Consider the following 6066-nt stretch of genomic DNA (forward strand, 5'->3'; position numbering starts at 1 on the left):
TCCTGGGATCGAGCCCCACATCAGACTCTCTGCTCAGCAGGGAGCCTGCTTCCTCCTCTCTCTCTCTGCCTGCCTCTCTGCCTACTTGTGGTCTCTATCTGTTAAATAAATAAATAAAATCTTAAAAAAATAAAATAAATGGAGTTGCAAGGCCAGAAGGGGGAGTTCTCATGCCTTACCACTCCTTGCAGCCCTTGGCCAAACCGGAAGAAGCCTATGCTTTACTAATCCAGCAGGAGGAAGACACAGCAGCCTAGATACAGCAATCCCGCCAGTGTCTCACTCACAACTCAATTAATGAGAAGCCACCACACTGCAACTCTCAGTTCACTGCAATGGACTTTTTGTTTAGAACAGCCCCTCCCAACTGCCCCTTTTCCTCTATGAAAAAGCATTCCTCTCTTTGTTCTCTGGGCTTGCCTATGGTTTTGCCATAGCTTGCACGTCCTGAATTGCAATTCTCTGTTATTCCTGAATAAATCCATTTTGCTGGTGAAATAACTGGCTGTTTTATTTTTAAGGTTAACAGATTCTATTCTTAACAGTAAAAACAAACTATTTTAAAGGGTTGAGCAGCTGATTTTTCAAAAAAATATGCTAAAACTTATACTTGAAATTTTATATAGCGAGAACCCTATGCATTCCCCTGATACACACTCTCTTACACACACACACATTCAGGCAAGTGGGGACAAGCAGGATCTACCGTCTACCGCTGGGAAATCTGATGGGGCAGGATCTGAACACCGTTTAACCTTGTGGACTACCAGGGAGCAGAGTACCTATGGTTGGAGCCCTAACTAGAGAGCTGCCCATCAGGATCAGGGCCATAGCATTCACTATCCATTTAGAGAAAGGGAAAAGAGAACGGTCACAGACAGGGAGCAGGAAAAGAATCATGTAAGCCTTCCTGGGTATTTTATGGCTTGAAATAGGTAAAGATGACCTAAAACAGAGCAGGGTTTGAGGAAGAGGCATTGTAAATTGCAGGAGGCTTGCCAAACCTCAGATGGAGACTGCCCTAAAGCAACACAACTCGTGTGGTGATGATGTGACTAGAACAGCCTAAACAGAGAAGGAAGTTCTAACATTTAAAATAGCATTATATAATTCTATGTATATGAAATTCTAGGAAATGCAAACTATAAAGGCAGAAAATAGATCAGTGGTTGCCTAGGGATGGCAAGAGGTACAGATTATAAAGAGGTGCAAAGAAATCTCGAGGGGTGAAGGGTATTTATTATCTCGCTTATCATGGTGGTTTCACAGGTACATACATGTATCAAAATTTTTTGAATATGTATAATTTATTCCACATCAAATATTCTTCAATAAAGTTGTAAAATAAAGTACAATGATCCTTAAAAAACCACACACATTAGTCCCAGTTTCCTATGCCTAGCATGAAGGGTATCCAGATGCACAGAACGTGTGAGAGTAAGTAGCTAACTTGCATGACAAAAAGCCCAAGGCTCTGGGATGAGCCATTCCAGAAAACTTTAAAGTGACTAGCTTTTTTTTTTTTTTTTTTAAGATTTTATTTATTTACTTGACAGAGAGAGACAGTGAGAGAGGGAATACAAGCAGGGGAAGCAGGAGAGGGAGAAGCAGCCTTCCCTCGGAGCAGGGAACCTGATGTGGGGCTCAATCCGAGCACGCTGGGATCATGACCTGAGCCAAAGGCAGACACTTAATGACTGAGCCAGCCACCCAGGTGCCCCATGACTAGCTGTTTTTGATTCATGTCCGATTTAATATGGTAGAAACAACATGAGATTTTGAAATCAGAGATATCTGGGGTCCAATCGTGGCTCTGTCACCACAGAATTCTGTTGCCTCAGACAAATTTAGTGCATATGAACTTTAATTTTAACTATAAATTTAGTGCATATGGACTTTAATTTTAACTATAAGTAAGGACAATAACATGTGCCTTACAGGAAGGACTGCTGTGAATATTACCATTAACATATCCAAATTGTCTTTGCATATAAAGGGCAAAGCCATTAACTAATACAACAAAAGTTACATAGTAAGGGACTGTGTTTGTGTAGAGCTCTACCCCACAGAGGAAATATCACCATAGCACATCTTTATACGGTATCTGACGTTCATAATTATATCAAATGAAATGTAAATTATGTTCCATGTAATCATTTTAATAAGACACAATATTTTAGACATGTTTTAAAAAAAATTTTCAGGGGCACCTGGATGACTCTGTTGTTAAGTGTCTCCCTTCAGCCCAGGTCATCATCCCAGGGTCCTGGGATCCACCCTACATTTCCCCTCTCTGCTCAGCGGAAAGCCTGCTTCTTCCTCTCCTACTCCCCCTGCTTTTGTTCCCTCTCTCGCTGTGTCTCTCTGTCAAAAAAATAAAATCTTTAAAAAAATTTTTTTCAGCACTTCAAAATATAAATTTAGCTATCTGAAAATTCATTTATGAGGAATATTTGTTTCTATCAGTAGCAAATAAATGAAGTACATATCTTATTTGGTGCTAGTTCTATTATTATTGAAATAATGACTCACCAATCTGTCAGTAATTTGGGAGCCAGGCTGAGAAGGACTTTCTTGAAGGAGGCTTGAAATCAGTCTGGAATGTCACTAGGCTTACAGTCATGTTCTTGTCTTCAGGTCAGATAGCTTTTGTGGCAAATACAGGAGAATGGTTAAGTTTTGGCCTATTTCCTAACGGTAGAAGATATAATCACTTCAATATTAGGCATGGTCTCTTATGGGTAAGTCATCTTAATCTTTCTGTGGAATTTCCCTGCTTTAATATCATTTAAAGCCTAACCATTTGGGATGTCTGGGTGACTCAGTCGGTTAAGTATCTGCCTTTGGCTCGGATCATGATCCCAGGGTCCTGAGATGGAGTCCCACATTGGGCTCCTTATTCATCAAGGAGCCTGCTTCTCCCTCTGCCTGCTGCTCCCCCTTCTTGTGCTCTCACAAATATGATCTTTTAAAAATAAAGTCTAGGGGCGCCTGGGTGGCTCAGCGGGTTAAGGCCTCTGCCTTTGGCTTGGGTCATGATCTCAGGGTCCTGGGATCAAGCCCCACATCGGGCTCTCTGCTCAGCGGGGAACCTGCTTCCCCCTCTCTCTCTGCCTGTCTCTCTGCCTACTTGTGATCTCTGTCTGTCAAATAAATAAATAAAAATCTTAAAAAAAATAAAGTCTAACCACTATACAGCCAATAGAATCAGTAAATAATTGTTTATCCACAAATAATAACATTGGGCACATCAAATGTTCAAATGTTAATGATTTCTTAGAAGTAGTTTTGATCTTGATTCATATAGCCCTGTGTTGACATCATGGCTTGAAGTAGTAGATTCTGTTCCTTAAATGAATTATCCTTCATCTTCAAATCTTGCATACACTGCATTCCATAAAGCAAGCTAGCTGACTTGTACATCGAATCACAGTATTAGGTGCGAATTATATCTTGTGCAGGAGACATATCCCCTAGACTTTCATTCAGTATAGCTAGCCTCTATTAAGTGACTGTCGCATACATGGCACACATGCACACTTTAGTGTTTTTCTAGGAAACTCAGTCATATATTAATAACTAAAAGATTCATAAACCATATCAATGCTGGTAGTTGGTGGTTTGCAGGGAAGGGAAGGAATCAGCACCCCCAAGTTGTTAAACAGTCAACTGTTTCTATTTCTTATGCTAAAGAAACAGTTGGTAGCTCCTAAATTTAGCAGCAAAACTATGAACCAAACTTCATGAACAGTGTGGATATTTTTCTATCCTGTATCCCAAGAATGGTATCACAAAATGTTAAACTCATTTTAAAACATGGTCAAAACTTCAAGCTTTCACACAATGAAGGTTTGGTTCAACTTTAAGTTCTTCTGTTGTGTACATCATAAGGTATTTGTAACTTAGCAAAACTCGTTTTAATTGTTTTTCTCCGTTTTAATTGTTGTTAAAGACAGTTTGAATAATTTTTGACTCTCCTGGAAAAGACTATGCACTTCTATCATGTCCTATGTTACAGCGTAATTCAATTATACTAATCAAATATACTCATTCCACTGGGTTCTGCTTTATGGAATTGACTTTTTCTTAAACCAAATGTGAAAAAAGTGTTATTAAAATGACATTAGAGGATGCCTGGGTGGCTCAGTTAAGTGGCTGCCTTTGGCTCAGGTCATGATCCCAGGTTTCTGGGATCAAGTCCCGCATCAGGCTCACTGCTCAATGGGAAGCCTGCTTCTCCCACTCACTCTCACTCCCCCTGCTTGTGTTCCCTTTCTCACTGTGTTTCTCTCTGCCAAGTAAATACATAAATAAAATCTTTAAAAAAAAAAAGTATTTAAAATGACATTAGAACCTTTAGTATGAATAAAATTTAAAATGTAAAATGGGAAATGGGAATACACAAAATTTTGAGTGAGCATTTATTTCCTTGAATCTCTAGGCTGAAATGGTTTTCACTCAGAAATACCCTTGAAATTACCTCTAACTACAGATAGCTCACTCTTGACAATGAATACCGTATACTTATCAATACCCACAAATAAAATCTATCGTCCTTGAAAATAAAACTCACATTCAAAGTTAGCAGTGGAAATCTCTTACAGTGAAAGCTGGCGGAACTGTGTATCACTTTTTCAAATCCAGTCCACCTTTGGATTGGCTTAATATACATATATTTCCATTCCTACATGTTCTTCTTACATTACTGACACTTCTCCCAGCAGGATTATGTTCCTTTCACCTCATGCTGGGATTGAGTCTTCTGAGATATCTGATGTTGTGACAGAGTATAGTGGAAGGGTTGATAGCACTTCCACATCTAAGTCCTAAAAAAAACCCAGCTTCTGCCTGGCTCTGCCTCAAAGTCCTGAAATAAATCCCACTGCCCTGAGGCCACCATGCTGTAGATCTTTAGAAAAAGACTAACCCACTAACAGGGAGATTCTTGGAGTTATCTCCCTAGCCCATATGGGTGAAAGCCTTTTTTTTTTTTAAAGTAAGTTCTACATCTAATGTGGGTCTTGAACTCACAGCCCTGAGATCAAGAGTTGCATGCTCTACCAACTGAGCCAGCCAGGTGCTCAGTGTGAAAACCTTTATAAAGGACCTCAGAGCTATCTGACTGTAACTTCATGAGACCCAGAGCCAAGATCCAGCAGAGATGCTGCTGAATTCCTGATCTGAGATTGTCTCAAGCCATTAGATTTCAGTTGGTTACACAGCAATGCTAATGCACACTGGTGATGCCAGTTACCATAGCCATTACGTGGGCTCATACTAGAGCTGTACCTTCTAAGTGTGGCTTAACTGCACCCACAACCCTTCCTTTCTCTCTGCAATACACACAAGTTTGTAATCTTAAAATCAAGTGATGACAGAGAGAAGTTAACATGTAACTAAATGTATCTGGTTCCTAAATTTTGTTCACTGGCCTTACAACATGGGTTTGTTAATAAAAACATTTCTCTCCCTCAGACTTCTTCAAAATTTTTTTCCCCCAAGTCCCTATCTATATAAAGATTTATTTAACAGAGATCACAAGTAGGCCAGAAAGGCAGGCAGGGGAGGGCGCGGGGGAGGCAGGCTCCCTGCTGAGCAGAGCCCTATGCAGGGCTTGATTCCAGGACCCTGAGCTGAAGGCAGAGGCTTAATCCACTGAGCCACCCAGGCACCCCCATTTTTATACTTTATACAGGGATTGCCAACCCAATCCAGATACCTGAAGATCTCAGGTCAAATGTAATCAGATTTGAGTAATTATTACTGATTAGGTTTTCACATTTCCTAATCAAACACAGGAGAAAACTGAACAGTGGCTTACTTTCTAGGTGATTTTATGCTGTATGTTTTGTAGTTTAGAAAGTCAGATTTGAGGAGAATTGCCGACTAAGGTGGTTTTAGCAGGCACTTGGGAGGCTCAGTTGGTTAAGCAACTGCCCTCAGCTCAGGTCATGATCCTTGAGTCCCAGGATTGAGTCCCACATAGGGAAAAATCCCTGCTCAGCAGGGAGTCTCCTCCCTCTGACCTTCTCCCCTCTCAAATAAATAAAATCTTTTTTTTTTTTT

Source organism: Enhydra lutris, unplaced genomic scaffold, assembly GCF_002288905.1.
Source record: "Enhydra lutris kenyoni isolate GAN:26980312 unplaced genomic scaffold, ASM228890v2 scaffoldscaffold7, whole genome shotgun sequence".
NCBI lineage: Eukaryota > Metazoa > Chordata > Mammalia > Carnivora > Mustelidae > Enhydra > Enhydra lutris.